A 23,119-nucleotide genomic window follows, 5' to 3' on the forward strand; every position below is an offset into this window, starting at 1 on the left:
ACCCAGTGGCTGTCTCTATTATTAGGAGTCTCAACTAATAATACAATATCTTGGAACGTGAGAGGGGTACACAATTTATAATGATAATTAACCCAATATATAGTTTTCAACCATAATTGGTTAATTTTAGGGCACGACCAGAACATATGAAGTAAATCTGCTTTGGGATTCAAGCATCTTGGACGAGGAAAAATAATAGTTTTCACTAAGTTCACCCTTGCCGTTATAGACAATGGAAAGGAAACCCATAATTGTAAGTCCAATTTATTTTTTTGGAATAAAGGAACATAATTATCTGAGTACCAATGTTTGGGATTCTTATGCAGATCTAATCCTAAATATTTAATAGTATCAACCACTTTGAATGGGTTATTAAAAAAGATAGGAGAAGATTTGCCCACACACATCAGTTCACTTTTTTCTAAATTGACCTTGTAGCCTGAGAATGAGCTAAACTCTTCGAGCAAATGAGTTAAAATTGGAATAGATTGATGGAAATTCTCCAAAAATACTAAAATATCATCCGCATATAACAGAGTTTTTAAACATTGAGAGCCTAATGAAATCCCTGTTAGGCTATCTCTTAAACGTATCGCTAGCGGTTCTAAAGCTGTGTTAAACAGTAAGGGTGATAGTGGGCAACCTTGCCGTGTGTCATGTTGCAGCGTTATCTTAGGGGAGCTAGTTCCATTTACCAGTAAATATGATATTGGTTTCAAATAAATTCGATGGACAAACTGAACAAAGTTCCCATTAACCCCAAACTTTTCAAGCAAGATAAATAAATGTTCCCAGACTATAGAATCAAATGCTTTAACAGCGTCTAATGTAAGGACAGCCATGTCCTGAGCCCAACTCATTTTATGTTCTTGCTCCTTATTCCAAGCATAATCTAAAAATGTTGTAAATTTGCGAAAATTCTTACTCGGGTTCCTAGTAGTCATAAACCCCGTCTGGTCCGGATGTATAAGATTCTGTAAACAGCAAGAGAATCTGGCAGCTAGAATGGAAGCTAGAATCTTATAATCTGAATTCAGGACCGAGATCGGTCTGTATGATGCTGGATCCTCTGGGTTTTTACCCTTTTTAAGAATAAGGGAGATATTAGCCACTGAAAAATACAATGAAATCACTTTATCTACCGTATAATAATTATTAAACAAAGTCTCTAATACCGGGAGTAGATCTTCCATTAAACATTTATAAAATTCTGCTGGAAACCCATCTGGACCTGGAGCTTTATTCAATTTCAGTTTATCAATAGCTTTACAAATCTCTTCTCTAGTTATTGGTTCATTTAACATTGCCAGTTCTTCTGGTTGAATCTTGGGAGTCGCAACTTTAGACCAGAATATATCTTGATTATGAGAATTAATCTTTATTGAGGAGCACAAGTGTTGATAATAGGTGGGAAATACTTAGCTAAATTCCTGAGTCTCAAAATATCTCGACTCACAGTGATGTCGCGAACATAAAATTTTCCGTTCGCGAACGGCAAACGCAAATTTCCACAAATGTTCGCAAACGGGCGAACCGGGCGAACCGCCATAGACTTCAATAGGCAGGCGAATTTTAAAACCCACAGGGACTCTTTCTGGCCACAATAGTGATGGAAAAGTTGTTTCAAGGGGACTAACACCTGGACTGTGGCATGCCGGAGGGGGATCCATGGCAAAACTCCCATGGAAAATTACATAGTTATCTGGTATTAATCCATAAAGGGCATAAATCACCTAACATTCCTAAATTGTTTGGAATAACGTGCTTTAAAAAATCAGGTATGATGTTGTATCGATCAGGTAGTGTAAGGGTTACGCCCGCTTCACAGTGACAGACCAAACTCCCCGTTTAACGCACCGCAAACAGTCCATTTGCACAACCGCAATCTCCCCATTTGCACAAGGTTGGATACCAAGCTTGCCATGTCCCGTTCCTTGTCCTCACTGATGTGATTGAAGGTCTCTTCCTCCACCCAGCCACGTACAACACCAAGGGTCCCTGAATGGTGACAACAAGCCCCCTGGGACGCCTGCTGTGTTTGGTCTTCCACCTCCTCAAAGCCACTTTCCTCCTCTGACTCCTCTTCTTCAGACTCCTCTCTCTGCATTGCCTCTCTCTGCGTTATTATAAGGTGTGTTAAGTAGTACTATTCCTATCAGTTTAATCCCTGTTACATCCCCTATCAGGGGACGTGTATATGGCATCGATTTTTGGAACCGGGAGATGGAAAAAGATGCTTGGTCGGTCCTCCTACTTCAAATTTGGGGCACTGCGCGTGCAATCTAATGTGCCACCAGATAGGAGTCTTGTGTTAAGTAGTACTATTCTTATCAGTTTAATCCCTGTTACGTTCCCTATCAGGGGACGTGTATATGGCATCGATTTTAGGAACCGGCAGATGGAAAAAGATGCTTGGTCGGTCCTCCTACTTCAAATTTGGGGCACTGCACATGCAATCTAATGTGCCACCAGATAGGAGTGGTGTGTTAAGTAGTTCTATTCTTATCAGTTTAATCCCTGTTACGTCCCCTATCAGGGGACGTGTATATGGCATCGATTTTAGGAACCGGGAGATGGAAAAAGATGCTTGGTCGGTCCTCCTACTTTAAATTTGGGGCACTGCGCGTGCAATCTAATGTGCCACCAGATAGGAGTGGTGTGTTAAGTAATACTATTCTTATCAGTTTAATCCCTGTTACGTCCCCTATCAGGGGACGTGTATATGGCATCGATTTTAGGAACCGGGAGATGGAAAAAGATGCTTGGTCGGTCCTCCTACTTCAAATTTGGGGCACTGCGCGTGCAATCTAATGTGCCACCAGATAGGAGTGGTGTGTTAAGTAGTACTATTCCTATCAGTTTAATCCCTGTTATGTGCCTTTTTTTTTGTTTGGTTTTTGAAGCCACAGTGCAGCACCAGAGGCCAGAAAAATTAGGCATGTACACATACGTGAAAAATTAGGTATTGTTGAAGCCGCTGCTGTAGCAGCGGACAGAAAATTTGATGTTTGTTTCCCAGGCAGAAAGTGCCCTAAAACATTGCGGCTTGAACCCTAGTTGGTGGCGGAGAAGTCACACAAGTCATCCAGCATTCAGAGATAAAATACAGCAGCGTGTGGACCATTTTTAGCCCAAGGCAGCTCATCTCATCAGGCCTTTTTTAGTCGAATGTATCGCCCACTGTCAGTCCCTTCGGGATCCATCCCTCATTCATCTTAATAAAGGTGAGGTAATCTAGACTTTTTTGACCTAGGTGACTTCTCTTCTCAGTGACAATATCTCCTGCTGCACTGAAGGTCCTTTCTGACAGGACACTTGAAGCGGGGCAGGCCAGAAGTTCTATCGCAAATTGGGATAGCTCAGGCCACAGGTCAAGCCTGCACACCCAGTAGTCAAGGGGTTCATCGCTCCTCAGAGTGTCGATATCTGCAGTTAAGGCAAGATAGTCTGCTACCTGTCGGTCGAGTCGTTCTCTGAGGGTGGACCCCGAAGGGCTGTGGCGATGCGTAGGACTTAAAAAGCTCTGCATGTCCTCCATCAACAACACGTCTGTAAAGCGTCCTGTCCTTGCCGGCGTGGTCGTGGGAGGAGGAGGATTACTTTCACCTCTTCCCCTGTTAGATTCCCATTGTGCTGTGACATCACCCTTATACACTGTGTAAAGCATACTTTTTAATTTATTTTGGAACTGCTGCATCCTTTCTGACTTGCGGTAATTCGGTAACATTTCAGGCATTTTCTGCTTATACCGGGTGTCTAGTAGCATGGACACCAAGTAGAGGTCGTTCTCCTTCAGCCTTTTTATACAAGGGTCCCTCAACAGGCACGACAGCATGAAAGACCCCATTTGCACAAGGTTGGATGCCAAGCTACTCATATCCCGTTCCTCGTCCTCAGTGATCTCACTGAAGGTATGTTGTTCCCCCCAGCCACGTACAACACCACGGGTACCAGATAGGTGACAACAAGCACCCTGGGATGCCTGTTGTGGTTGGTCTTCCTCCTCCTCCTCAAAGCCCCATTCCTCCTCTGACTCCTCTTCCTCACAATCCTCTTCCAGCGTTGCCACAGGTCCAGCAAGCGATGATGATAAGGCTGTTTCTGGTGGTGATGGTGACCACAACTCTTCCTATTCACGCTCATCTATGGCCTGATCCAGCACTCTTCGCAGGACATGCTCCAGGAAGAAAACAAATGGTATGATGTCGCTGATGGTGCCTTCGGTGCGACTGACTAGGTTTGTCACCTCCTCAAAAGGACGCATGAGCCTACAGACATTGCGCATGAGCGTCCAGTAACGTCGCAAAAAAATTCCCAGCTCCGCAGAGGCTGTCCTAGCACCCCGGTCATACAAATAGTCGTTAACGGCTTTTTCTTGTTGGAGCAGGCGGTCGAACATTAGGAGTGTTGAATTCCAACGTGTCGGGCTGTCGCAAATCAAGCGCCTCACTGACATGTTGTTTCACCGCTGGATATCTGAAAAGTGCGCCATGGCCATGTAGGAATGCCTGAAATGGCCACACACCTTCCTGGCCTGCCTCAGGACGTCCTGTAAGCCTGGGTACTTATGCACAAAGCGTTGTACGATCAGATTACACACATGTGCCATGCACAGCACATGTGTCAACTTGCCCAAATTCAATGCCGCCACCAAATATCTTCCATTGTCACTAACCACTTTGCCGATCTCCAGTTGGTGCGGAGTCAGCCACTGATCCACCTGTGCGTTCAGGGTGGACAGGAGTGCTGGTCCGGTGTGACTCTCTGCTTTCAGGCAAGTCAACCCCAAGACGGCGTGACACTGCCCTATCCGGGATGTGGAATAGTACCTGGGGAGCTGGGGGGGGTGCCGTTGATGTGGAGCAAGATGCAGCAGCAGAAGAGGACTCAGCCAAGGAGGTTATGGAAGAGGATGGAGTAGGAGGAGTAGAGGAGGTGGCAGCAGGCCTGCCTGCAAGTCGTGGTGGTGTCACCAACTCCTCTGCAGAGCCATGCATTCCATGCTTGGCAGCCGTCAGCAGGTTTACCCAATGCGCAGTGTAGGTGATATACCTGCCCTGATCATGCTTTGCAGACCAGGTACCAGTGGTCAGATGGACCCTTGCCCCAACACTGTGTGCCAGACATGCCATTACTTCCTTTTGCACATCCGAGTACAGGTTGGGGATTGCCTTTTGTGCAAAGAAATTTTGGCCGGGTACCTTCCACTGCGGTGTCCCAATAGCTACAAATTTTTGGAACGCCTCAGACTCCACCAGCTTGTATGGTAAAAGCTGTTGGGCTAAGAGTTCAGACGAGCCAGCTGTCAGATGCCGGGCAAGGGGGTGACTTTGTGACATTGGCTTCTTACGCTCAAACCTGTCCTTGACAGACACCTGACTGTGGACAGATGAGCATTAACTGCTCAAGGCGAGAGACGGAGTGGTGGATGGTTGAGAGGGGGCAAGGAGGACAGCAGTGGTTGATGTGGCTGAAGATGCTGGACCAGGAGGAGGATGGCGGATTTGAGTTTGTGTGCTGCTTGTACTCATGTGTTGATCCCATAGGCGTTTGTGATGTGCAATCATGTGCCTTCACAAAGCAGTTGTACCTGGGTGTTGGACTTCCAACGACTCAGTTTCTTTTGCCACAGGTTGCAAATGACATCGCTGTTGTCAGAGGCAGACACACAAAAAAAATGCCACACTGCTGAGCTCTGCAATGATGGCATTCTGGTGGTTGCAACAGCATGCGTTGATTGGAGTGCTGTCTGGCTGACCCCGGGTGCCGATGCATGCTGTCTGACTGTGCCACTAGCTTCTTGCGATGACCTCCCCCTGCTTGCAACTCGTCTCCTCCTCCTCTCTGTCTCCCCATCTGAACTTTCCCCCTGTTCTTCTTCTCTTCTAGCGGGCACCCACGTGACATCCACAGACGCATCGTCATCATCAACCGCTTCACTTGTATCTCACAACTCAGCAAAGGAAGCAGCAGCGGGTACAACATCATCATCATTACTCCGTACGTCCATGTGTGTAATGCTGCCTGACTGAGACATATCCCTGTTATCTACATCCTCTGGCAATAATGGTTGCACATCACTCATTTCTTCCAACTGATGTGTAAATAACTCCTCTGACAGATCAAGTAAAGCGGCTGTGGTGCTAGTGTTGGTGGTGGCGGCAGGCGGGCGAGTGGTAACTTGAGAGGTGCCCGAAGCTAAGCTGGAGGAGGATGGTGCGTCAAGGTTCCGAGCGGAAGCTGTAGAAGATTGGGTGTCCTGTGTTAGCCAGTCAACTATGTCCTCAGAACTTTTCGAGTTGAGGGTACGTGGCCTCTGAACATTGGGCATTATTCTAAGGCCAAAGGGAATCACAGCACCACGACGGCCCCTGCGGGGTGACCTGCCTCTGCCTGTCATTTTTTTTTTCGATTAGTGGTACTATGCATGCAATCTACTGTGACAACAGATATGAGTGGCACTGTGCACTAGCAGAAGTTGGCAGAGTAGACACTGTAGGCCTGACACACAAGCTTGCAGACAACTAACTGCTATTCAATCTATTACAGTCAAAATTGTATATTTTTTTTAAATGTACACTACTGTTACACCAGATATGAGTTGCACTGGTGTGACACTGTGCCCTGGCAGGCGCTGAAATGCACACGTGTGAAGGAAACTGACTGCTATTATTTCACAGTCAAATTTCTAGTTTTTTTTAATGTACACTACTGTTACACCAGATATAAGTTGCACTGGTGTGACACTGTGCCCTGGCAGGCCCTGAAAAGCACACGCATGAAGGAAACTGACTGCTATTATTTCACAGTCAAATTTCTAGTTTTTTTTTTAATGTACACTGATGTTACACCAGATATGAGTTGCACTGGTGTGACACTGTACCCTGGCAGGCCCTGAAACGCACATGTGTGAAGGAAACTGACTGCTATTATTTCACAGTCTCAAAAGTGTTTTTTTTTTTTTTAAATGTACACTACTGTTACACCAGATATGAGTTGCACTGGTGTGACACTGTGCCCTGGCAGGCCCTGAAACGCACACGTGTGAAGGAAACTAACTGCTATTATTTCCCAGTCAAATTTCTAGGTTTTTTTTTAATGTACACTACTGTTACACCAGATATGAGTTGCACTGGTGTGACACTGTTACCCTGGCAGGCCCTGAAATGCACACATGTGAAGGAAACTGACTGCTATTATTTCACAGTCAAAATAGTGTTGTTGTTTTTTTAAATGTACACTACTGTTACACCAGATATGAGTTGCACTGATGTGACACTGTGCCCTGGAAGGCCCTGAAACGCACACGTGTGAAGGAAACTGACTGCTATTATTTTACAGTCAAATTTCTAGGTTTTTTTTTAGTGTACACTACTGTTACACCAGATATCAGTTGCACTGGTGTGGCACTGTGCCCTGGCAGGCCCTGAAATGCACATGTGTGAAGGAAACTGACTGCTATTATTTCACAGTCAAAAAAGTGTTTTTTTTTTTTTTTTAAATGTACACTACTATTACACCAGATATGAGTTGCACTGGTGTGACACTGTGCCCTGGCAGGCAGGCCCTGAAAAGCACACGTGTGAAGGAAACTGACTGCTATTATTTCACAGTCAAATTTCTAGTTTTTTTTTTAATGTACACTACTGTTACACCAGATATGAGTTGCACTGGTGTGACACTGTGCCCTGTCAGGCCCTGAAACGCACACGTGTGAAGGAAACTGACTGCTATTATTTCACAGTCAAAAAAGTGTTGTTTTTTTTAAATGTACACTACTGTTACACCAGATATGAGTTGCACTGGTGTGACACTGTGCCCTGGCAGGCCCTGAAACGCATACGTGTGAAGGAAACTGACTGCTATTATTTCACAGTCAAATTTCTAGTTTTTTTTTAATGTACACTACTGTTACACAAGATATGAGTTGCACTGGTGTGACACTGTGCCCTGGCAGGCCCTGAAACGCACACGTGTGAAGGAAACTGACTGCTATTATTTCACAGTCAAAAAAGTGTTGTTTTTATTAAATGTACACTACTGTTACACCAGATATGAGTTGCACTGGTGTGACACTGTGCCCTGGCAGGCCCTGAAACGCACACGTGTGAAGTAAACTGACTGCTATTATTTCACATTCAAATTTCTAGTTTTTTTTTTTTAATGTACACTACTGTTACACCAGATATGAGTTGCACTGGTGTGACACTGTGCCCTGGCAGGCCCTGAAACGCACACGTGTGAAGGAAACTGACTGCTATTATTTCACAGTCAAAAAAGTGTTGTTTCTTTTTTTAAATGTACACTACTGGTACACCAGATTTGAGTTGCACTGGTGTGACACTGTGCCCTGGCAGGCCCTGAAACGCACACGTGTGAAAGAAACTGACTGCTATTATTTCACAGTCAAAAAAGTGTTGTTTTTTTTAATGTACACTACTTTTACACCAGATATGAGTTGCACTGGTGTGACACTGTGCCATGGCAGGCCCTGAAACGCACACGTGTGAAGGAAACTGACTGCTATTATTTCACAGTCAAATTTCTAGTTTTTTTTTAATGTACACTACTGTTACACAAGATATGAGTTGCACTGGTGTGACACTGTGCCCTGGCAGGCCCTGAAATGCACACGTGTGAAGGAAACTGACTGCTATTATTTCACAGTCAAAAAAGTGTTGTTTTTATTAAATGTACACTACTGTTACACCAGATATGAGTTGCACTGGTGTGACACTGTGCCCTGGCAGGCCCTGAAACGCACACGTGTGAAGTAAACTGACTGCTATTATTTCACATTCAAATTTCTAGTTTTTTTTTTTTAATGTACACTACTGTTACACCAGATATGAGTTGCACTGGTGTGACACTGTGCCCTGGCAGGCCCTGAAACACACACGTGTGAAGTAAACTGACTGCTATTATTTCACATTCAAATTTCTAGTTTTTTTTTTTAATGTACACTACTGTTACACCAGATTTGAGTTGCACTGGTGTGACACTGTGCCCTGGCAGGCCCTGAAACGCACACGTGTGAAAGAAACTGACTGCTATTATTTCACAGTCAAAAAAGTGTTGTTTTTTTTTTAATGTACACTACTTTTACACCAGATATGAGTTGCACTGGTGTGACACTGTGCCATGGCAGGCCCTGAAACGCACACGTGTGAAGGAAACGGACTGCTATCATTTCACAGTCAAATTTCTAGGTTTTTTTTTAATGTACACTACTGTTACACCAGATATGAGTTGCACTGGTGTGAGACTGTGCCCTGGCAGGCCCTGAAATGCACACGTGTGAAGGAAACTGACTGCTATTATTTCACAGTCAAAAAAGTGTTGTTTTTTTTAAATGTACACTACTGTTACACCAGCTATGAGTTGCACTGGTGTGACACTGTGCCCTGGCAGGCCCTGAAACGCACACGTGTGAAGGAAACTGACTGCTATTATTTCACAGTCAAATTTCTAGGTTTTTTTTTAATGTACACTACTGTTACACCAGATATGAGTTGCACTGGTGTGACACTGTGCCCTGGCAGGCCCTGAAACGCACACGTGTGAAGGAAACTGACTGCTATTATTTCACAGTCAAAAAGTGTTGTTTTTTTTAAATGTACACTACTGTTACACCAGATATGAGTGGTGGCACTGGACAAGTGGGCACAGTATACGCTGTGAGCCTGACACACACGCTGGCAGGCAGGCAACTGCAATTAGATTACACAGTAAAAAAAAAAAAAAAGCAGACTGATGTTCTAGCCCTAAAAAGGGCTTTTTGGGGTGCTGTCCTTACAGTAGGGATCAGATGAGTCCTTCAGGACTGTAGTGGACACTGAATACACTAGCCTAGCTATCGATTTCCCTATTAAATCGGCAGCAGCTACACTGTCCCTCCTCTCACTAAGAATGCAGTTTCTGAATGAATCTAAAATGGATGCTGTCCAGGAGGTGGGAGGGTCTGGGAGGGAGGGTCTGCTGCTGATTGGCTGGAATGTGTCTGCTGACTGTGAGGTACAGGGTCAAAGTTTACTCAATGATGACGAATAGGGGGCGGACCGAACATCGCATATGTTCGCCCGCCACGGCGAACGCGAACAAGCTATGTTTGCCGGGAACTATTAGCCGGCGAACTATTCGGGACATCTCTACATCACCACATTTGATAACTGGTATAAGTGCCGAACACCCATGAAACCCCCCTGTAATGACGATTTATTCTGACTTCTTCTGCTTGTGATTTTTGTTTTAGAAAGAGATCTCGCTCTTTTCTACTTGCTAAGTATTTATCCCATTTTATCTGCGAGGGATCATTCTGTACCTCTCTATACGTATTCTTTACTTTATTAGCCAGGGAAACCTCCAGCAACCTAATCTTTCTTCCTCGTCTATTAAGGTAAGCCATAATCTCCCCCCGTAGCACAGTTTTTGATGCCTCCCAAAATATTTCCACTTTGTTTCTATAATCAGCGTTATTTATGCCGTACTCATACCATTTTTGTTTCAACCACGATCGGAATCTAGGATCAGAATATAAAAAACGCGGGAAACAAAACACTGAATTCTGTGGTTTACCCTTGCTACAAGGAGGAAACAATAGTGAATTTATTGCGTGGTCTGATATCAGGATCTCTCTGATCTCCGCCTTTAATTGCCATATAGATAGAGATTCTGAGACTAAAAACAGATCAATCCTAGAGAACTTCCTATGGGCTTTAGACTCACACGTATATGCTTGAATATCAGGATTTTGGATCAGCCAAATATCTGTCAGATTTAATTAATGACAAAATTTCTTAAAGTATTTAACGCTTTGCATATAGATGGCTGCATTTTTATTTGAAAAACGGTCTATACCTGGCTCCAATGTCATGTTGAAGTCTCCACATCGAACTAAGTTTTGCCCCTTAAACGGAAATACCTTGTTTTTAATTCCTTCCCAAAACTCTATTGAAAGTCTATTTGGCGCATAGATATTGCAGATTGTAAATTTTATGTTCTTAACAATTATTTGGAGTAGAATAAACCGGGCTGCGGCATCAATCTCTATTTTGATAATCTTATAATCTTGTTGTTTATGCAAAAATACCACCACTCCACATTTTTTTGCCTTTAGTAGAAATTACCTCTCCGACCCAGTTTGTCTTCAGCTTAGCTGCTTCCAGCTCATTAAGATGAGTTTCCTGAAGGAAAACTAGGTCAGGTTTTTGTTTAGCTAGGGTTCTAATAATTAATTTGCATTTGGCTGGAGACGAAATCCCACCCACGTTCCAAGATAACATCTTAATTCCTTCTAGCATCATCTTATCTTATTCGACAACCCTCGGAAAAGAAAAACACCAAAAAAAAAACAACAACAAAAAAGAAGAAAAAAAAAAACAAAAAACTAAATAATAAAATCAGTCCAGATATATTATTAAATTCCAGGAACCATATATACATCTTCAAATATCTAACATTTTGTAACATTGAACCATATAAAATAAACATCAGAATCCGCTTCCCAGCAATCCAATTATTATGTTTACTCTCTATTATTATCATAGGCTTTTAAAAATTCAGTAACTTCTGTCGCTTCACTAAACATATGTCTACTACCTTTGTCTTCCACTACAATTCTAGTGGGATACATCAACCAGGCTTTTATACCTTTATTTATTAGCTGGGTACAGTATGGTGCCATGGCCTTCCTACTGGAGGAGGTCTCAACAGAAAAATTCTGGAACAATAGTATCTTATTATTACCAAATACCAGGGAATCAGCTCTTTTAAACAGCTTCAATAGCTCAACTTTGTCCTGGAATTTCAGGAGTTTGAAAATTGACATTCTTGGTCTAAAAGACCCATTCCCTACAGGTTTCCTAGGGCCCACTCTATGCGTCCTTTCTATTGCTAATGGTAGCAGATGTGCTGGCATACCCAGGGCCTGAGGTAGAGTGGTAGATGTAAAAAGCATCAAGTCTTCCAACTCGGGTAATTCCGGTAGGCCTATGATTCTTATGTTAGTGCACCTGGAGCAGTCTTTCAGATCCTCCAGGCGCAATTGCATGTTATTTAATTTGGCCTCTTGTTTTCGTATAATTGTTTCTTGAACATTTGCCTGATCTTCTAGTAGCGAGATCCTATCTTCTGCTTCGACTAATCTTGTTGAAAATTGCTTAACTTCTATAGAGAGTGCCCCTATATCTGATGAAATAACTCCTATTTCTTTTTTAATAGAGTCAAATTGTGGAGAAAAAATAGCAGTCAATTGGCCGATAAGAGCCTGTGTATCAATAACTAAGGGTATCGTGTCTGTTGGAATATCAACACTAATATCAGCCATCTTGGCTTTTTTATCTTTGGGTTTCACAGGCATTTTTGGTGAATTGGTTTTCACCTGTGTAATGAATTTTTCCATTGAGTGAAGTGCAAAAAAGAAGAAAAAAAAAAACAAGGTTACTTAAGTGTATCTAAACACACTCTCTCAGTCTTAGTGTTTCTAAAAAAAAAAAAAAACAACCCCAAACAAGCTGGGTGACAATCCCCAGTGGAATATACTCTCTTTTTTTTTTTTTTTTTTTTTTGGTGGGGGGAAAAATTTCCCTGTGTAGTGTTGTGAATGAGTGCTTATCTTAAGGTGTAATAGAGTGATATAGAAAACCACTTTTATTTACAGATGCAGAAAAGCCTGTGCCTTAATTACCAATAAAAATACCAACTAGTTTAGCCAAGCAAATATAACTGAGAACCAGCACTTACAACCCCAAGAAGGGATACTATTCAGTTATAACCTTGTTTCACGGTCCTACCATATACCCTTTCCTAAATAATGAGCTCTTGTCTATATTACAATCTATCTAGCCAATACACCCTATACGGTTTTCAAAGGTATATATCCTAATGTTACATGATCACAGTTTGACACATATACAGAATTTATCGCTAAAGAAACAAAGAGTACATTTCCAACAGGATAATAAATGGAGAGGGATTTTCAATAGCACACACATATCATAATTGGCTTAGGAGCAATTTATGGTACAAAACCCTCTTGTATCGACATCAGTCTTTTTAATCCTGTATCCACAAGATACTGCAAACCACAACAGGAGGGTCCTTTAATAAACTTTGGGGTTTTATACTACTTTTATAACCAGCAAGAAAGTTATCAACCCTTATACAAAAAAGTCCCCTGTTGCATACACAGCAGACTTGAACCGTTTTTCTCCCAGGGTCCATAAAGTCTCAGAAGGGGCTGTAATATAGACTGATTGTATACAGTCCACTCCTAGCCCCTGACTTTTGCCGTGCTTCTAGCCCGGGATCAGCGCTCACCCTGGAAATTAACATATACCCACTGTCGGCAGAGCCGTGTATACTTGCGGATTCCGCTGGTACCATCCAGGATACCTCCTCTATGGGCAGCTGACTCCCCTCCAAGTAGTACGGAAGCATAGGATTTCACTGTACCCCTTCCTTGAGGCAGGACGCTTTCACCGATCCTCTAATCCCAACACCGGGCAACCACTCATGGATCTTCAGCACTGCTGTAGTGGAGCGTGACGCACAGATCCCTCCGCGAATCAGCAGCGCCTCCCACCGCAGTCTGATTCTCCACCAGGTCGTTGCATGCGATGCTCCCACCAAACGTAAGTCTGGGATTGTTTTATGCACCTTCTTGGCCCCTGGGTAGTCTGTGGGGATCATCAATCATCATCCAGGTTACTGCAATATGTCCGGACCACACCGGTCTAAAAACAGAAATGCGGCTTATCCGCTGGCCCGACTGGCCTTTCAGGTTACTACCTCCGGCTACACCTAGCCTTGCTGCAGCCCAACTGAACCTCAGCAAATCTGAGGCTATGGGGCTATGAATGGGGGATAAGATTTTGCTGGTCGACCAACACGCCGACATAGAACATGCTGCTGTTAGTCTCCACCCCCTAACCGGAAACCTCTCTCGACACACTTGTCTTTGTACTCCTCACCTGGTTGCCGCCACACACGCTTGACACCATCTAAACCAAATAAGTTTATCTTGGTCTTATCGGACCCCAGGACATGGTTCCAGTAATCCATATACTTAGTCTGCTTGTCTTCAGAAAGCTGTTTGCGGACTTTCTTGTGCATCATCTTTAGAAGAGGATTCCTTCTGGGACAACAGCCATGCAGACCAATTTAATGCAGTGTGCGGCATATGATCTGGGCACTGACAGGCTGACCCCCCACCCCTTCAACCTCTGAAGCAATGCTGGTAGCCCTCATACGTCTATTTCTCAAAGACAACCTCTGGATATGATGCTGAGCACGTGCAGTCAACTTCTTTGGTCGACCATGGTGAGGCCTGTTCTTAGTGGAACCTGTCCTGTGAAAGCGCTGTATGGTCTTGCCCACCGTGCTGCAGCTCAGTTTGAGGGTCTTGGCAATTTTCTTATAGCTTAGGCCATCTTTATGTAGAGCAACAATTATTTTTTTCAGATCCTCAGAGAGTTCTTTACCATGAGGTGCCATGTTTAACTTCCAAGTGACCAGTTATGACGAGAGTGTGAGAGTGATAAAACACAAATTTAACAACACCTGAGACCTTGTATACACTAACGAGCACATGACACCGGGGAGGGAAAATGGCTAATTGGGCCCAATTTGGAACATTTCCACTCAGGGGGTATCTACCTCACCTTTTGTTGCCAACGGTTTAGACATTAATGGCTGTGTGTGTGTTGCGTTATTTTGAGGGGGACAGCAAAATTTACCACTATTATACAGGCTGTACCACTCACTACTTTACATTGTAGCAAAGTGTCATTTCATTCAGTGTTGTCACAATGAAAAGATATAATAAAATATTACAAAAATGTGAAGGGTGTTGTACTCACTTTTGTGGGATACTATATATATATATTTAAAAATAAAGAGAACATTTTCTTCTATGTAGGTTTTTTTTTAACTCCCTCAAGTCTATAGGGAGAAGAAGTTAGTGTGGTCACAATATCTAAGTCCTGAGTTAGGCACATTGGGTTTTACCTCGCAATACAAACCTTTTACTTTCAACTTGTAATATGTGTACTTCACCCATGCTAAAAGTTTAGTTCTGACAGTGTTTGCAAGCAAGCGAAAATTGCTAAATAGTTCACCACTGTTGTATCTGGCCCATTGTCTTGCAGAATTAGCATATCTACAAAATGAAATATGTAAAGAATTACTTTAATATATTAACTAAGGATCTAGCCAGAGGTTTTTCAGGGTTTTTTAACTTTGGGAATGTAGTAGAAGGTTACTATTTTTGGATGTTCTCTTATTAAATTTTTTTTACTGGATCATTGATTATTTCATCCTTCCATCTATCATTAATTATTTTATTATAAATCTGTAGTTGGGAATTAGTAGGATAAAAAAGTATTCCTGTAACTATATGTGTTCTGTAAATGAGTATTAGGGGCCAATTTTACCAATGTCTGTCCGACATGATACGCTGTAGCGTTATCATGTCCAACAGAAATCGTCTTAAGACCCGCTGCTTCATAACTGCTGTTTCGACAAAACCTTCCGGCTCATCTAGATGCATTTCTTTGGGTCATAGTATAATATTTCAACCTTTGTGTCTGATGACTTCATGATCTATTATCTCTTAATTCTCTTTTATCTTGAATATGTAATGCCTCACGTTATACTGTTATAAAATTACAGTAAAAGACACCCTTAAATGGGTAATGTATTCCCCCACAATACAGCAACCTAATCATCTATTAATACGGTATGATAACATATCAGCAAAACAGATTATATCAAATCTATGTTTAGACAACAAAACCTTCTCATCCCAACACATTTTAAACAGATACTCTACACTAGAAACGCCTTTGTGGCAATTAAATAAATGTGTAAAGAGTTTTGAAATCAGCCTTTATATTCCTAATAATTACCTTTAAAAGTAATATCCAGCTGGTGCCCAAGCCTGCCCCCTGGAAGCAGCTTTTTTTTTAATTCAAATTATGTGAGCAGTTCTACCAATTGGAAGGTGAGTAATCGCCCCAAGCTCTGTCCCATAGCATACTCTTAGACATTAAAGGGACATGAAAACCAATTTCATGATTTAGATAGAGAATACAATTTTAAAGAACTTTCCAATTTACTTCTATTATCAATTTTGCTTTATTCTCTTATTATCGTTTGTTGAAGAAACAGCAATTCACATGGGTGAGCCAATAATATGAGGAATACATGTGCAGCTCCTGGGCCTATAAAGATATGCTTTTCAACAGAGGACACCAAACGAACAAAAATAATTTGATGAGAGAAACAAATTGGAAAGTTGTTAAAAATTGTTTGCTCTCTCTTAATCACGAAAGAAAAAAAATTGGGTTTCATATCCCTTTATGGTACCACATATGTGGAATCTGGATAAGTACAACGTGCATCAGCCATTTTATAATACATCCTATATAATAAAAGGCCAAGTGTGTTTGTCCGAAGCTGTCATGCGCAGTAGACAGCACAGCATGAGGACAAACACACCTGGCCTTTGAGAGTCCCTAAGTCTCTGCTCTGAAGTGCGAGCAGAACCGAGTGTGGCTGGGGGCGTGGCAGAGTGTGGCTGGGGGCGTGGCCGAGCGCGAGGGCCGTGAGGGGGCATGGCCAAGCGTGAAGGGTCGGGGCCAGGCGGCCCGTGAAAGGCTGTGCAGTGAGAGCTCAAAAAAGCTCAAAAGAGGGGAGAGAGGGGGTAGGGAAAAGATAAGAAAGGTGAGAGAGAGAGAGTTCAAGAGGGGAGAGAGAGATCAAGAGGGGAGATAAAGGGAGCACAAGAGAGACAGCAAAAGAGAGGGGGAGAGACATCAAAAGAGAGGGGGAGGGAGAGCAAAAGAAAGGGGACAGAGAGATCAAAAGAGAGGGGGGGGGGAAGAAAAAGAGAGGGGGAGAGAGAGAGGGGAGGAGAGAGAGAGAGGGGAGGAGAGAGAGAGAGAGAGGTGGGAGGAGGAGAGAGAGAGAGGGGAGAGAGAGGGGGGAGGGAGAGAGAGAGGGGAGGGAGAGAGAGAGGGGAGGGAGAGAGGGGGAGGGAGAGAGAGAGGGGGAGGGAGAGAGAGGGGAGGGGGAGTGAGAGAGAGAGAGGGGAGGGGGAGTGAGAGGGGAGGGAGAGAGAGAGGGGGGGAGGGAGAGAGAGAGGGCGGAGGGGGAGAGAGAGAGGGGGAGGGAGAGAGAGATGGGAGGGGGAGAGAGAGAGGGGAGGGAGAGAGAGAGGGGAGGGGGAGGGAGAGAGAGAGAGAGGGGAGGGAGAGAGAGAGGGGAGGGAGAGAGAGAGGGGAGGGGGAGTGAGAGAGAGAGGGGGGAGATAGAGAGGGAGAGAGAGAGAGGGGAGAGAGAAAGGAGAGAGAGGGGGGAGAGAGAGAGAGAGAGAGGGGGAGAGAGAGGGGAGAAAGAGAGAGAGGGGGAGAGAGAGAGAGGGGGGAGGGGGAGAGAGAGATAGAGGGGAGAGAGCGCAAAGAGGGGGGAGGAGGTCGAGAGCGCAAAAGAGGGGGAAGAGAAGAGAGCGCAAAAGAGGGGGAGAGAGAGTGCGCCAAAGAGGTGGGATAGAGAGATGCGGCAAAAGAGGGGGGATAGATGAGAGCGCAAAAGAGGGGGGGATGAGAGCGCAAAGAGAGGGGAATGAGAGAGTGCCAAAAGATGAGGGGGGAGAGAGGGAGAGGCAAAAAAGAAGGGGACAGAGAGATCAAAAGAGAGGGGGGAAGATGAAAGAGAAGGGGAGGGGGAGAGAGAGAGGGGAGGAGAGACGAGAGAGAGAGAGGAGAGGTGGGAGGCAGGATGAGAGAGAGAGGGGAGAAGAGAAGGGGAAGGGAAGAGAGAGAGGGAGGGAGGAGAGAGAAGAAGGGGAGGGGAAGTGAGATGGGGAGGGAGAGAAGAGAGGCGGGGAGAGAGAGAGGGGAGGGAGAGAGAGAGGGAGATGGGGGAGGGAGAGTAGAGAGAGGGGAGGGGATAGTGAGACGAATGAGAGGGGGGAGATAGAAAGGGAGGAGAGAGAGAGGGGAGAGAGAAAGGAGAGAGGGGGGAGAGAGGGGGAGAGAGAGAGGGGAGAAAGAGATAGAGGGGGGAGAGAGAGAGAGAAGGGGAGAGAGAGGGGAGAGAGAGAGCACAAAAGAGGGGGGAGAGAGAGTGCGCAAAAGAGGGTGGGATAGAGAGAGCGCAAAAGAGGGGGATAGAGAGAGCGCAAAAGAGGGGGGAGAGAGAGAGCGCAAAAGAGAGGGGGAGAGAGAGCGCAAAAGAGAGGGGGGAGAGAGAGAGAGCTCAAAAGAGAGGGGAGAGAGAGAGTGCAAAAGAGGGGGGAGAGAGAGCGCAAAAGAGGGGGAAGAGAGAGCGCAAAAGAGAGGGGGGAGAGAGATCTCAAAAGAGAGGGGGAGAGAAAGCGCAAAAGAGAGGGGGGAGAGAGAGCAAAAGAGAGGGGCAGGGAGAGAGCGCAAGGGTTGGGACTGCTGTACCCTGCAAAAAATGGCCCGTGTGAACGGGCTTTAGGACTATCCTATATAATAAAAGGCCAAGTGTGTTTGTCCGAAGCTGTCATGCGCAGTAGACAGCACAGCACGAGGACAAACACACCTGGCCTTTGAGAGTCCCTAAGTCTCTGCTCTGAAGTGCGAGCAGAACCGAACGTGGCTGGGGGCATGGCCGAGCGTGGCTGGGGGCGTGGCCAAGCGCGAGGGCCGTGAGGGGGCGTGGCCAAGCGTGAAGGGTCGGGGCCAGGCGGCCCGTGAAAGGCTGTGCAGTGAGAGCTCAAAAAAAGCTCAAAAGAGGGGAGAGAGGGGGTAGGGAAAAGATAAGAAAGGTGAGAGAGAGAGAGTTCAAGAGGGGAGAGAGAGATCAAGAGGGGAGATAAAGGGAGCACAAGAGAGACAGCCAAAGAGAGGGGGAGAGAGACAGCAAAAGAGGAGGGGGGAGGGAGAGCAAAGAAAGGGGACAGAGAGATCAAAAGAGAGGGGGGGAAGAAAAAGAGAGGGAGAGGGGGAGGGGGATAGAGAGAGGGGAGGAGAGAGAGAGAGGGGAGGAGAGAGAGAGAGAGAGGTGGGAGGAGGATAGGGGAGAGAGAGAGGGGGGAGGGAGAGAGAGAGGGGAGGGAGAGAGAGAGAGGGGAGGGAGAGAGGGGGAGGGAGAGAGGGGGAGGGGAAGAGGAGGGGAGGGGGTAGTGAGAGATGAGAGAGGGGAGGGGGAAGTGAGAGTGAGAGGAGGGAGAGAGAGAGGGGGGAGGGAGAGAGAGAGGGGGGAGGGGGAGAGAGAGAGGGGAGGGGGAGAGAGAGAGGGGAGGGAGAGAGATAGGGGAGGGGGAGGGAGAGAGAGAGGGGAGGGAGAGAGAGAGGGGAGGGAGAGTGAGAGAGAGAGGGGGGAGATAGAGAGGGAGAGAGAGAGGAGGGGAGAGAGAAAGGAGAGAGAGGGGGGAGAGAGAGAGAAAGGAAGCGAGGGGGGAGAGAGAGAGGGGAGAAAGAGAGAGAGGGGGAGAGAGGAGGGGGGGGGGAGGGGGAGAGAGAGAGAGATAGAGGGGAGAGAGGGCAAAAGAGGGGGGAGAGAGAGAGCGCAAAAGAGGGGGGAGAGAGAATGCGCAAAAGAGGGTGGGATAGAGAGAGCGCAAAAGAGGGGGGGATAGAGAGGAGAGCGCAAAAAGGGGGGGGAGGAGCGCAAAAGAGGAGGGGGAAGAGAGAGCGCAAAAGAGAGGGGGGAGAGAGGGAGAGCAAAAGAAAGGGGACAGAGAGATCAAAAGAGAGGGGGGGAAGAGAAAGAGAGGGGGAGGGGGGAGAGAGAGAGGGGAAGAGAGAGAGAGGGGAGGAGAGAGAGAGGTGGGAGGAGGAGAGAGAGAGAGGGGAGAGAGAGGGGGAAGGGAGAGAGAGAGGGGAGGGAGAGAGAGAGGGGGAGGGAGAGAGAGGGCGAGGGAGAGAGAGAGGGGAGGGGGAGTGAGAGAGAGAGAGGGGAGGGGGGAGTGAGAGGGGAGGGGAGAGAGAGAGGGGGGAGGGGGAGAGAGAGAGGGGAGGGAGAGAGAGAGGGGGAGGGGGAGTGAGAGAGAGGGGGGGAGATAGAAAGGGAGAGAGAGAGAGGGGAGAGAGAAAGGAGAGAGAGGGGGGGAGAGAGGGGGAGAGAGAGAGGGGGAGAAAGAGATAGAGGTGGGGAGGGAGAGAGAGAGAGAGAGAGGGAGAGAGAGAGGGGAGAGGAGAGAGAGATAGAGGGGAGAGAGCGCAAAAGAGGGGGGGGAGAGAGAGAGCACAAAAGAGGGTGGAGAGAGAGTGCGCAAAAGAGGGTGGGATAGAGAGAGCGCAAAAGAGGGGGATAGAGAGAGCGCAAAAGAGGGGGGAGAGAGAGAGCGCAAAAGAGAGGGGGAGAGAGAGCACAAAAGAGAGGGGGGAAGAGAGAGCTCAAAAGAGAGGGGTAGAGAGAGAGTGCAAAAGAGGGGGGAGAGATAGCGCAAAAGAGGGGGGAAGAGGGAGAGCGCAAAAGAGAGGGGGGGAGAGAGAGATTTCAAAAGAGAGGGGGAGAGAAAGCGCAAAAGAGAGGGGGGATGAGAGAGCAAAAGAGAGGGGCAGGGAGAGAGCGCAAGGGTTGGGACTGCTGTACCCTGCAAAAAATGGTACGTGTGAACGGGCTTTAGGACTAGTAACAACATAAAATACAGGCTTCTAATTTCTTCCTATAACAAGTTCGGTCAAATTTAGAAATCTTGACACATATTTCCATGATAAATTTATACATTTATTTTTTAAATGAATGTATAAAACAGTAGTCTCTTGTCTTGTCTTTTACTGTGAGTTACCTACTAGGGTTGCCAACTTTTTTGAAGAAAATAAGGGAGAGTAAGGAATTGACAAATTTCATGTAGGAAATCGGCAAATTATTCAGTAGTTACTGAAAAACACTTTATTTTACAATTTGATACAGTTTGGTACAACACAATTCTTCATACAAATCATCTATATTCACAGTCAACAACTTTTGCAAATTCTTAAATTCTATTTCTCATTTAAGTAAACTGTCAGATAAATAAATTATTAACTATGGGGTTGATCACAATATTTTAGAAAAACTTATCAAATTATTTATCTACAAAAGTCCCCTTAGACTTAAATGGTGCTTTTCTGTTGAAAATCATTATGGGCTAGATTACAAGTTTATGGGCGCACAATAAAATAACCAGGCCATTACAAGTGGCTGGTTATTGCTACATGAGCTCGTGGTAGTAATTAACGCTCAAAAACTAATCAGAAGGTCAGACTTCTGGTTAATTTTTTTCAAATGTGCCCCAATTACTTCAAAAAAAATGTGTAGTGGCTTTTTGTATTTAAAAAATATTAACATTTTTAATACTTTTTTAAAAACTGCACTAAGCAGTTTTTTAGGGGTTAAATGGAGCAGGTGTGGGGTGTTAGAAAGAAAACAGCACTGAAAAGGGCCTTTAAACTGCAATCTATGGAGTCTGTGTGCACTATAAATATATATGTATATGCTTATATACATCTATATTTATGTGTTAAAAATGTGTATATGTATATATATATATATATGTATATATATATATATGTATATAGATATATATATATATATATATATATATATATATATATATATATATTAAAACTTAGATATATATGTATATATACATATATATATATATATATGTGTATATTTAAATTTGCTGCCCTTCGCTGCGCTTGGTTCTCATGCCGTGTCTGACAGCATAAAAACGAGGCTCCCATTGGAGCCTATTGAAGTGCGCTCTTGTGAGCGCAATGCTTCTGTGCAATGTGAAACCAACCTTGCGTTTGCATTACATCTAACTTGCAATTTCTAAGTTGAGCGCAAATATCGCTGTCAAAGAAGCAATATTTTGCACTCCGCTTATAATCTAGCCCTATATAAGTCTTTCTAAATTATTGTAATAGACCCCCCTCCTCCAAAAAAAGAGTACCAGAGTACAATATTAAATGTTTGAAATCAAGATTTTATATGTTGTAAAAAATAGGGGAGGAAAAATGTTTTAAGAGCAGATAAATCAGGGTGGCTGGGAGGACTGTTAAAAAGTTTGGGTAAATAAAGAAGATCCCTGGAAATAAGGGAAAGTTGGCAACCCTATCACCTACACAAAATATGTTTTGTTATTCATCTCATTATACTATGCAACTTGTACTTTGTAAAGCTTGTTTTATAACTCAAGAAATCTGAAGAACATAAGATATACATATATATATATATATATATATATACACACACACATATATATGTGTGTGTGTGCTCATGCGCAACTGTGTGTGTGTAAAACAAAGATTATCACTTACTGTCCATCAAATAAATTATATCTTATTTATGCAATAGTTTGGCTGAAGATGTCATGCCTTTTATTTTTTTCATTTTTATTTCACATAAATAAATTAGTTAAAGGTCACTCAAGGTTTAGTTGCCTAAATGAAAAGATCCCAGTGGGAACCAATTGTGTATGGGTTAAGGGCCATAAATCAGGATAGACATCTACTCTATAGTGTTAACAGGTTGGCAACATTGAGGAATGCATTGTACACATAATACAGAATTTTATAATACACCAAAGGAAAAATAACTGTATTAAGTGACACATTTTAACAGTGGAACACTGTAATTCTGTACGTATTAAAATTCATAGGTCTGAATATTTTAAAAATACATATACCGTACAACTGTTTGTGTTTATTGAACATATCTCCAATGACAAAAAAAAGGGTTTCATACATTCATTTGATGTAAAATAAAACTTAACTACAATATAATAAATGTGTTTAGCAAATTAAATTATATTGAATTGCTTATTAAAGCTTAAAGTTAAATTCACAGGTTTTTCTAAAGGTGTTACATTTCTGTTTTGTATATTCACTTTTAACATGTTTCACATAGCATGCTGAATTTAATAGCCTTAATAAAACAATTTGTCAAGATAAAAATGCATGTGTCATGAATACCACAGCAGAAGGAAAATTTTAGAACTACACATTCATTAGGAACATGAACACAATGTTTGCAATGTCCTCATGTAGATGTCCTTAAAATGTGAGGTTAGAATTGAGTAAACTCTGAATTGTGTATTTTGGAGTAAGTATTAAAAGACTTTTGTATTAAAACTGTTTTCACATTACATACTAAATAT

Source organism: Bombina bombina, chromosome 2 (assembly GCF_027579735.1).
Source record: "Bombina bombina isolate aBomBom1 chromosome 2, aBomBom1.pri, whole genome shotgun sequence".
Lineage (NCBI taxonomy): Eukaryota > Metazoa > Chordata > Amphibia > Anura > Bombinatoridae > Bombina > Bombina bombina.